Source organism: Anopheles funestus, unplaced genomic scaffold (assembly GCF_943734845.2).
Source record: "Anopheles funestus unplaced genomic scaffold, idAnoFuneDA-416_04 scaffold_65_ctg1, whole genome shotgun sequence".
In the NCBI taxonomy this organism is placed as follows: domain Eukaryota; kingdom Metazoa; phylum Arthropoda; class Insecta; order Diptera; family Culicidae; genus Anopheles; species Anopheles funestus.
Window position 1 is genome coordinate 139,823 of NW_026045319.1, and position 12,710 is coordinate 152,532.

The following is a 12,710-nucleotide window of genomic DNA, read 5'->3' on the forward strand; positions in this document are numbered from 1 at the left end:
AGACACATTAGCCAAGACACCTTAGCCAAGACACTTTAGCCAAGACACATTAGCCAAGACACCTTAGCCAAGACACATTAGCCAAGACACCTTAGCCGAGACACATTAGCCAAGACACCTTAGCCAAGACACCTTAGCCAAGACACCTTAGCCAAGACACTTTAGCCGAGACACATTAGCCAAGACACATTAGCCAAGACACCTTAGCCAAGACACATTAGCCAAGACACATTAGCCAAGACACCTTAGCCAAGACACATTAGCCAAGACACCATAGCCAAGACACCTTAGCCAAGACACCTTAGCCAAGACACCTTAGCCAAGACACATTAGCCAAGACACCTTAGCCAAGACACATTAGCCAAGACACCTTAGCCAAGACACCTTAGCCAAGACACCTTAGCCAAGACACATTAGCCAAGACACTTTAGCCGAGACACATTAGCCAAGACACCTTAGCCAAGACACATTAGCCAAGACACCTTAGCCAAGACACATTAGCCAAGACACCTTAGCCAAGACAGCTTAGCCAAGACACCTTAGCCAAGACACTTTAGCCAAGACACATTAGCCAAGACACATTAGCCAAGACACCTTAGCCAAGACACATTAGCCAAGACACCTTAGCCAAGACACCTTAGCCAAGACACTTTAGCCAAGACACATTAGCCAAGACACCTTAGCCAAGACACCTTAGCCAAGACACCTTAGCCAAGACACCTTAGCCAAGACACCTTAGCCAAGACACATTAGCCAAGACACCTTAGCCAAGACACCTTAGCCAAGACACATTAGCCAAGACACCTTAGCCAAGACAGCTTAGCCAAGACACCTTAGCCAAGACACTTTAGCCAAGACACCTTAGCCAAGACACTTTAGCCGAGACACATTAGCCAAGACACCTTAGCCAAGACACATTAGCCAAGACACTTTAGCCAAGACACATTAGCCAAGACACCTTAGCCAAGACACCTTAGCCGAGACACATTAGCCAAGACACCTTAGCCAAGACACTTTAGCCAAGACACATTAGCCAAGACACCTTAGCCAAGACACATTAGCCAAGACACCTTAGCCAAGACACCTTAGCCAAGACAGCTTAGCCAAGACACCTTAGCCAAGACACTTTAGCCAAGACACATTAGCCAAAACACATTAGCCAAGACACCTTAGCCAAGACACTTTAGCCAAGACACATTAGCCAAGACACCTTAGCCAAGACACATTAGCCAAGACACCTTAGCCAAGACACTTTTGCCGAGACACATTAGCCAAGACACCTTAGCCAAGACACCCTAGCCAAGACACATTAGCCAAGACACCTTAGCCAAGACACCTTAGCCAAGACACCTTAGCCAAGACACCTTAGCCAAGACACCTTAGCCAAGACATATTAGCCAAGACACCTTAGCCGAGACACATTAGCCAAGACACCTTAGCCAAGACACCTTAGCCGAGACACATTAGCCAAGACACATTAGCCAAGACACCTTAGCCAAGACACCTTAGCCGAGACACATTAGCCAAGACACCTTAGCCAAGATACTTTAGCCAAGACACATTAGCCAAGACACCTTAGCCAAGACACATTAGCCAAGACACCTTAGCCAAGACACCTTAGCCAAGACACCTTAGCCAAGACACATTAGAAAAGACACATTAGCCAAGACACCTTAGCCGAGACACATTAGCCAAGACACCTTAGCCGAGACACATTAGCCAAGACACCTTAGCCAAGACACCTTAGCCGAGACACATTAGCCAAGACACCTTAGCCAAGACACCTTAGCCAAGACACCTTAGAAAAGACACATTAGCCAAGACACCTTAGCCAAGACACCTTAGCCAAGACACCTTAGCCAAGACACCTTAGAAAAGACACCTTAGCCGAGACACATTAGCCAAGACGCTTTAGCCAAGACACCTTAGCCGAGACACATTAGCCAAGACACCTTAGCCAAGACACATTAGCCAAGACACCTTAGCCAAGACACATTAGCCAAGACACCTTAGCCAAGACACCTTAGCCGAGACACATTAGCCAAGACACATTAGCCAAGACACCTTAGCCAAGACACATTAGCCAAGACACCTTAGCCAAGACACCTTAGCCGAGACACATTAGCCAAGACACATAAGCCAAGACACTTTAGCCAAGACACATTAGCCAAGACACCTTAGCCAAGACACATTAGCCAAGACACCTTAGCCAAGACACCTTAGCCAAGACAGCTTAGCCAAGACACCTTAGCCAAGACACTTTAGCCAAGACACATTAGCCAAGACACCTTAGCCAAGACACCTTAGCCAAGACACCTTAGCCAAGACACCTTAGCCAAGACACATTAGCCAAGACACCTTAGCCAAGACACTTTAGCCGAGACACATTAGCCAAGACACCTTAGCCAAGACACCTTAGCCAAGACACCTTAGCCAAGACACATTAGCCAAGACACCTTAGCCAAGACACCTTAGCCGAGACACCTTAGCCAAGACACCTTAGCCAAAACACTTTAGCCAAGACACATTAGCCAAGACACCTTAGCCAAGACACATTAGCCAAGACACCTTAGCCAAGACACCTTAGCCAAGACAGCTTAGCCAAGACACCTTAGCCAAGACACATTAGCCAAGACACATTAGCCAAGACACCTTAGCCAAGACACCTTAGCCAAGACACCTTAGCCAAGACACCTTAGCCAAGACACATTAGCCAAGACACCTTAGCCAAGACACTTTAGCCGAGACACATTAGCCAAGACACCTTAGCCAAGACACATTAGCCAAGACACCTTAGCCAAGACACATTAGCCAAGACACCTTAGCCAAGACACCTTAGCCGAGACACATTAGCCAAGACACCATAGCCAAGACACTTTAGCCAAGACACATTAGCCAAGACACCTTAGCCAAGACACATTAGCCAAGACACCTTAGCCAAGACACCTTAGCCAAGACAGCTTAGCCAAGACACCTTAGCCAAGACACTTTAGCCAAGACACATTAGATAAAACACATTAGCCAAGACACCTTAGCCAAGACACTTAAGCCAAGACACATTAGCCAAGACACCTTAGCCAAGACACATTAGCCAAGACACCTTAGCCAAGACACTTTAGCCGAGACACATTAGCCAAGACACCTTAGCCAAGACACCTTAGCCAAGACACATTAGCCAAGACACCTTAGCCAAGACACCTTAGCCAAGACACCTTAGCCAAGACACCTTAGCCAAGACACCTTAGCCAAGACATATTAGCCAAGACACCTTAGCCGAGACACATTAGCCAAGACACCTTAGCCAAGACACCTTAGCCGAGACACATTAGCCAAGACACATTAGAAAAGACACCTTAGCCAAGACACCTTAGCCGAGACACATTAGCCAAGACACCTTAGCCAAGATACTTTAGCCAAGACACCTTAGCCAAGACACCTTAGCCAAGACACATTAGCCAAGACACCTTAGCCAAGACACCTTAGCCAAGACACCTTAGCCAAGACACATTAGCCAAGACACATTAGCCAAGACACCTTAGCCAAGACACATTAGCCAAGACACCTTAGCCGAGACACATTAGCCAAGACACCTTAGCCAAGACACCTTAGCCGAGACACATTAGCCAAGACACCTTAGCCAAGACACCTTAGCCAAGACACCTTAGAAAAGACACATTAGCCAAGACACCTTAGCCAAGACACCTTAGCCAAGACACCTTAGCCAAGACACCTTAGCCAAGACACCTTAGCCGAGACACATTAGCCAAGACGCTTTAGCCAAGACACCTTAGCCGAGACACATTAGCCAAGACACCTTAGCCAAGACACCTTAGCCAAGACACCTTAGCCAAGACACTTTAGCCGAAACACATTAGCCAAGACACCTTCACCAAGACACATTAGCCAAGACACCTTAGCCAAGACACCTTAGCCAAGACACCTTAGCCAAGACACATTAGCCAAGACACCTTAGCCAAGACACATTAGCCAAGACACCTTAGCCAAGACACTTTAGCCAAGACACCTTAGCCAAGACACCTTAGCCAAGACACATTAGCCAAGACACCTTAGCCAAGACACCTTAGCCAAGACACCTTAGCCAAGACACTTTAGCCGAGACACATTAGCCAAGACACCTTAGCCAAGACACATTAGCCAAGACACCTTAGCCAAGACACCTTAGCCAAGACACCTTAGCCAAGACACCTTAGCCAAGACACCTTAGCCAAGACACATTAGCCAAGACACCTTAGCCAAGACACATTAGCCAAGACACCTTAGCCAAGACACCTTAGCCAAGACACCTTAGCCAAGACACCTTAGCCAAGACACATTAGCCAAGACACCTTAGCCAAGACACCTTAGCCAAGACACCTTAGCCAAGACACCTTAGCCAAGACACCTTAGCCAAGACACCTTAGCCAAGACACATTAGCCAAGACACCTTAGCCAAGACACCTTAGCCAAGACACCTTAGCCAAGACACCTTAGCCAAGACACATTAGCCGAGACACCTTAGCCAAGACACCTTAGCCAAGACACCTTAGCCAATACACCTTAGCCAAGACACCTTAGCCAAGACACCAGAGCCAAGACACATTAGCCAAGACACCTTAGCCAAGACACCTTAGCCAAGACACATTAGCCAAGACACATTAGCCAAGACACCTTAGCCAAGACACATTAGCCAAGACACATTAGCCAAGACACCTTAGCCAAGACACCTTAGCCAAGACACCTTAGACAAGACGCCTTAGCCAAGATATATTAGCCAATACACCTTAGCCAAGACACCTTAGCCAAGACACATTAGCCAAGACACCTTAGCCAAGACACCTTAGCCAAGACACATTAGCCAAGACACCTTAGCCAAGACACCTTAGCCAAGACACCTTAGCCAAGACACCTTAGCCAAGACACCTTAGCCAAGACACCTTAGCCAAGACACCTTAGCCAAGACACATTAGCCAAGACACCTTAGCCAAGACACATTAGCCAAGACACCTTAGCCAAGACACCTTAGCCAAGACACCTTAGCCAAGACACATTAGCCAAGACACCTTAGCCAAGACACCTTAGCCTAGACACCTTAGCCAAGACACCTTAGCCAAGACACATTAGCCAAGACACCTTAGCCAAGACACCTTAGCCAAGACACCTTAGCCAAGACACCTTAGCCAAGACACCTTAGCCAAGACACATTAGCCAAGACACCTTAGCCAAGACACCTGAGCCAAGACACATTAGCCAAGACACATTAGCCAAGACACCTTAGCCGAGACACATTAGCCAAGACGCTTTAGCCAAGACACCTTAGCCGAGACACATTAGCCAAGACACCTTAGCCAAGACACCTTAGCCAAGACACCTTAGCCAAGACACTTTAGCCGAAACACATTAGCCAAGACACCTTCGCCAAGACACATTAGCCAAGACACCTTAGCCAAGACACCTTAGCCAAGACACCTTAGCCAAGACACATTAGCCAAGACACCTTAGCCAAGACACATTAGCCAAGACACCTTAGCCAAGACACATTAGCCAAGACACCTTAGCCAAGACACTTTAGCCAAGACACCTTAGCCAAGACACCTTAGCCAAGACACATTAGCCAAGACACCTTAGCCAAGACACCTTAGCCAAGACACCTTAGCCAAGACACTTTAGCCAAGACACTTTAGCCGAGACACATTAGCCAAGACACCTTAGCCAAGACACATTAGCCAAGACACCTTAGCCAAGACACCTTAGCCAAGACACCTTAGCCAAGACACCTTAGCCAAGACACATTAGCCAAGACACCTTAGCCAAGACACATTAGCCAAGACACCTTAGCCAAGACACCTTAGCCAAGACACCTTAGCCAAGACACCTTAGCCAAGACACCTTAGCCAATACACCTTAGCCAAGACACCTTAGCCAAGACACATTAGCCAAGACACATTAGCCAATACACTTTAGCCAAGACACCTTAGCCAAGACACCTTAGCCAAGACACATTAGCCAAGACACCTTAGCCAAGACACCTTAGCCAAGACACCTTAGCCAAGACACTTTAGCCGAGACACATTAGCCAAGACACCTTAGCCAAGACACATTAGCCAAGACACCTTAGCCAAGACACCTTAGCCAAGACACCTTAGCCAAGACACCTTAGCCAAGACACCTTAGCCGAGACACATTAGCCAAGACACCTTAGCCAAGACACCTTAGCCAAGACACCTTAGAAAAGACACATTAGCCAAGACACCTTAGCCAAGACACCTTAGCCAAGACACCTTAGCCAAGACACCTTAGCCAAGACACCTTAGCCGAGACACATTAGCCAAGACGCTTTAGCCAAGACACCTTAGCCAAGACACATTAGCCAAGACACCTTAGCCAAGACACCTTAGCCAAGACACCTTAGCCAAGACACTTTAGCCGAAACACATTAGCCAAGACACCTTCACCAAGACACATTAGCCAAGACACCTTAGCCAAGACACCTTAGCCAAGACACCTTAGCCAAGACACATTAGCCAAGACACCTTAGCCAAGACACATTAGCCAAGACACCTTAGCCAAGACACTTTAGCCAAGACACCTTAGCCAAGACACCTTAGCCAAGACACATTAGCCAAGACACCTTAGCCAAGACACCTTAGCCAAGACACCTTAGCCAAGACACTTTAGCCGAGACACATTAGCCAAGACACCTTAGCCAAGACACATTAGCCAAGACACCTTAGCCAAGACACCTTAGCCAAGACACCTTAGCCAAGACACCTTAGCCAAGACACCTTAGCCAAGACACATTAGCCAAGACACCTTAGCCAAGACACCTTAGCCAAGACACCTTAGCCAAGACACCTTAGCCAAGACACCTTAGCCAAGACACCTTAGCCAAGACACATTAGCCAAGACACCTTAGCCAAGACACCTTAGCCAAGACACCTTAGCCAAGACACCTTAGCCAAGACACCTTAGCCAAGACACATTAGCCAAGACACCTTAGCCAAGACACCTTAGCCAAGACACCTTAGCCAAGACACCTTAGCCAAGACACATTAGCCGAGACACCTTAGCCAAGACACCTTAGCCAAGACACCTTAGCCAATACACCTTAGCCAAGACACCTTAGCCAAGACACCAGAGCCAAGACACATTAGCCAAGACACCTTAGCCAAGACACCTTAGCCAAGACACATTAGCCAAGACACATTAGCCAAGACACCTTAGCCAAGACACATTAGCCAAGACACATTAGCCAAGACACCTTAGCCAAGACACCTTAGCCAAGACACCTTAGACAAGACGCCTTAGCCAAGATATATTAGCCAATACACCTTAGCCAAGACACCTTAGCCAAGACACATTAGCCAAGACACCTTAGCCAAGACACCTTAGCCAAGACACATTAGCCAAGACACCTTAGCCAAGACACCTTAGCCAAGACACCTTAGCCAAGACACCTTAGCCAAGACACCTTAGCCAAGACACCTTAGCCAAGACACCTTAGCCAAGACACATTAGCCAAGACACCTTAGCCAAGACACATTAGCCAAGACACCTTAGCCAAGACACCTTAGCCAAGACACCTTAGCCAAGACACATTAGCCAAGACACCTTAGCCAAGACACCTTAGCCTAGACACCTTAGCCAAGACACCTTAGCCAAGACACATTAGCCAAGACACCTTAGCCAAGACACCTTAGCCAAGACACCTTAGCCAAGACACCTTAGCCAAGACACCTTAGCCAAGACACATTAGCCAAGACACCTTAGCCAAGACACCTGAGCCAAGACACATTAGCCAAGACACATTAGCCAAGACACCTTAGCCGAGACACATTAGCCAAGACGCTTTAGCCAAGACACCTTAGCCGAGACACATTAGCCAAGACACCTTAGCCAAGACACCTTAGCCAAGACACCTTAGCCAAGACACCTTAGCCAAGACACTTTAGCCGAAACACATTAGCCAAGACACCTTCGCCAAGACACATTAGCCAAGACACCTTAGCCAAGACACCTTAGCCAAGACACCTTAGCCAAGACACATTAGCCAAGACACCTTAGCCAAGACACATTAGCCAAGACACCTTAGCCAAGACACATTAGCCAAGACACCTTAGCCAAGACACTTTAGCCAAGACACCTTAGCCAAGACACCTTAGCCAAGACACATTAGCCAAGACACCTTAGCCAAGACACCTTAGCCAAGACACCTTAGCCAAGACACTTTAGCCAAGACACTTTAGCCGAGACACATTAGCCAAGACACCTTAGCCAAGACACATTAGCCAAGACACCTTAGCCAAGACACCTTAGCCAAGACACCTTAGCCAAGACACCTTAGCCAAGACACATTAGCCAAGACACCTTAGCCAAGACACATTAGCCAAGACACCTTAGCCAAGACACCTTAGCCAAGACACCTTAGCCAAGACACCTTAGCCAAGACACCTTAGCCAATACACCTTAGCCAAGACACCTTAGCCAAGACACATTAGCCAAGACACATTAGCCAAGACACATTAGCCAAGACACCTTAGCCAAGACACCTTAGCCAAGACACCTTAGCCGAGACACATTAGCCAAAACACCTTAGCCAAGACACCTTAGCCAAGACACCTTAGCCAAGACACATTAGCCAAGACACCTTAGCCAAGACACATTAGCCGATACACATTAGCTAAGACACCTTAGCCAAGACACTTTAGCCGAGACACCTTAGCCAAGACACCTTAACCAAGACACCTTAGCCAAGACACATTAGCCAAGACACATTAGCCAAGACACCTTAGCCAAGACACATTAGCCAAGACACATAAGCCAAGACACCTTAGCCAAGACACCTTAGCCAAGACACATTAGCCAAGACACATTAGCCAAGACACCTTAGCCAAGACACCTTAGCCGAGACACCTTAGCCAAGACACTTTAGCCAAGACACATTAGCCGAGACACCTTAGCCAAGACACATTAGCCAAGACACCTTAGCCGAGACACATTAGCCGAGACACATTAGCCAAGACACATTAGCCAAGACACCTTAGCCAAGACACATTAGCCAAGACACCTTAGCCAAGACACCTTAGCCAAGACACATTAGCCAAGACACATTAGCCAAGACACATTAGCCAAGACACCTTAGCCAAGACACCTTAGCCAAGACACATTAGCCAAGACACCTTAGCCAAGACACATTAGCCAAGACACCTTAGCCAAGACACCTGAGCCAAGACACATTAGCCAAGACACCTTAGCCAAGACACCTTAGCCAAGACACATTAGCCAAGACACATTAGCCAAGACACCTTAGCCAAGACACATTAGCCAAGACACATTAGCCAAGACACCTTAGCCAAGACACCTTAGCCAAGACACCTTAGACAAGACGCCTTAGCCAAGACACCTGAGCCAAGACACCTGAGCCAAGACACATTAGCCAAGACACCTTAGCCAAGACACCTTAGCCAAGACACCTTAGCCAAGACACCTTAGCCAAGACACCTTAGCCAAGACACCTTAGCCAAGACACCTTAGCCAAGACACATTAGCCAAGACACCTTAGCCAAGACACCTTAGCCAAGACACCTAAGCCAAGACACCTTAGCCAAGACACATTAGCCAAGACACATTAGCCAAGACACCTTAGCCAAGACACCTTAGCCAAGACACATTAGCCAAGACACCTTAGCCAAGACACCTTAGCCAATACACCTTAGCCAAGACACCTTAGCCAAGACACCTTAGCCAAGACACCTTAGCCAGAACACCTTAGCCAAGACACCTTAGCCAAGACACCTTAGCCAAGACACATTAGCCAAGACACCTTAGCCAAGACACCTTAGCCAAGACACATTAGCCAAGACACCTTAGCCAAGACACATTAGCCAAGACACATTAGCCAAGACACCTTAGCCAAGACACCTTAGCCAAGACACCTTAGAAAAGACACATTAGCCAAGACACCTTAGCCAAGACACCTTAGCCAAGACACCTTAGCCAAGACACCTTAGCCAAGACACATTAGCCAAGACACCTTAGCCAAGACACCTTAGCCAAGACACCTTAGCCAAGACACCTTAGCCAAGACACATTAGCCAAGACACCTTAGCCAAGACACCTTAGCCAAGACACATTAGCCAAGACACATTAGCCACGACACCTTAGCCAAGACACCTTAGCCAAGACACCTTAGCCAAGACACCTTAGCCAAGACACCTTAGCCAAGACACATAAGCCAAGACACATTAGCCAAGACACCTTAGCCAAGACACATTAGCCAAGACACCTTAGCCAAGACACCTTAGCCAAGACACATTAGCTAAGACACCTTAGCCAAGACACATTAGCTAAGACACCTTAGCCAAGACACATTAGCCAAGACACCTTAGCCAAGACACATTAGCTAAGACACCTTAGCCAAGACACCTTAGCCAAGACACCTTAGCCAAGACACATTAGCCAAGACACCTTAGCCAAGACACCTTAGCCAAGACACATTAGCCAAGACACCTTAGCCAAGACACCTTAGCCAAGACACCTTAGCCAAGACACATTAGCCAAGACACATTAGCCAAGACACCTTAGCCAAAGACACCTTAGCCAAGACACCTTAGCCAAGACTCCTTAGCCAAGACACCTTAGCCAAGACACCTTAGCCAAGACACCTTAGCCAAGACACATTAGCCAAGACACATTAGCCAAGACACCTTAGCCAAAGACACCTTAGCCAAGACACCTTAGCCAAGACTCCTTAGCCAAGACACCTTAGCCAAGACACTCTAGCCAAGACACATTAGCCAAGACACCTTAGCCAAGACACCTTAGCCAAGACACCTAAGCCAAGACACCTTAGCCAAGACACCTTAGCCAAGACACCTTAGCCAAGACACATTAGCTAAGACACCTTAGCCAAGACACATTAGCTAAGACACCTTAGCCAAGACACATTAGCCAAGACACCTTAGCCAAGACACATTAGCTAAGACACCTTAGCCAAGACACCTTAGCCAAGACACCTTAGCCAAGACACATTAGCCAAGACACCTTAGCCAAGACACCTTAGCCAAGACACATTAGCCAAGACACCTTAGCCAAGACACCTTAGCCAAGACACCTTAGCCAAGACACATTAGCCAAGACACATTAGCCAAGACACATTAGCCAAGACACCTTAGCCAAGACACCTTACCCAAGACACATTAGCTAAGACACCTTAGCCAAGACACCTTAGCCAAGACACCTTACCCAAGACACATTAGCCAAGACACCTTAGCCAAGACACATTAGCCAAGACACATTAGCCAAGACACCTTAGCCAAAGACACCTTAGCCAAGACACCTTAGCCAAGACTCCTTAGCCAAGACACCTTAGCCAAGACACTCTAGCCAAGACACATTAGCCAAGACACCTTAGCCAAGACACCTTAGCCAAGACACCTAAGCCAAGACACCTTAGCCAAGACACATTAGCCAAGACACATTAGCCAAGACACCTTAGCCAAGACACCTTAGCCAAGACACATTAGCCAAGACACCTTAGCCACGACACCTTAGCCAAGACACCTTAGCCAAGACACCTTAGCCAAGACACATTAGCCAAGACACATTAGCCAAGACAACTTAGCCAAGACACATTAGCCAAGACTCCTTAGCCAAGACACCTTAGCCAAGACACTCTAGCCAAGACACATTAGCCAAGACACCTTAGCCAAGACACCTTAGCCAAGACACCTAAGCCAAGACACCTTAGCCAAGACACATTAGCCAAGACACATTAGCCAAGACACCTTAGCCAAGACACCTTAGCCAAGACACATTAGCCAAGACTCCTTAGCCAAGACACCTTAGCCAAGACACCTTAGCCAAGACACATTAGCTAAGACACCTTAGCCAAGACACATTAGCCAAGACACCTTAGCCAAGACACCTTAGCCAAGACACCTTAGACCAAGACACCTTAGCCAAGACACATTAGCCAAGACACCTTAGCAAAGACACATTAGCCAAGACACCTTAGCCAAGACACCTTAGCCAATACACCTTAGCCAAGACACATTAGCCAAGACACATTAGCCAAGACACCTTAGCCAAGACACCTTAGCCAAGACACCTTAGCCAAGACACATTAGCCAAGACACCTTAGCCAAGACACATTAGCCAAGACACCTTAGCCAAGACACATTAGCCAAGACACCTTAGCCAAGACACATTAGCCAAGACACCTTAGCCAAGACACCTTAGCCAAGACACCTTAGCCAAGACACCTTAGAAAAGACACATTAGCCAAGACACCTTAGCCAAGACACCTTAGCCAAGACACCTTAGCCAAGACACCTTAGCCAAGACACCTTAGCCAAGACACCTTAGCCAAGACACCTTAGCCAAGACACCTTAGCCAAGACACATTAGCCAAGACACCTTAGCCAAGACACATTAGCCAAGACACCTTAGCCAAGACACCTTAGCCAAGACACCTTAGCCAAGACACATTAGCCAAGACACCTTAGCCAAGACACCTTAGCCAAGACACCTTAGCCAAGACACCTTAGCCGAGACACATTAGCCAAGACACCTTAGCCAAGACACATTAGCCAAGACACCTTAGCCAAGACACCTTAGCCAAGACACATTAGCCAAGACACCTTAGCCAAGACACCTTAGCCAAGACACCTTAGCCAAGACACCTTAGCCGAGACACATTAGCCAAGACACCT

The 12,710-nt window shown here is 47.6% G+C and overlaps 1 long non-coding RNA gene across 1 annotated transcript in view; it reads right to left on the minus strand.

The window, feature by feature from the left end:
- The window catches only part of LOC125774363 (uncharacterized), a 52,716-nt gene that overhangs the window by 30,185 nt on the left and 9,821 nt on the right, over positions 1-12,710 (minus strand). The window contains exons 2-3 of the long non-coding RNA XR_007420847.1: positions 11,083-11,306; positions 1,211-1,280 (exon numbers count right to left, since the gene is read on the minus strand). This is a non-coding gene — a long non-coding RNA (uncharacterized LOC125774363). The remainder of the gene's footprint in view (positions 1-1,210; positions 1,281-11,082; positions 11,307-12,710) is intronic.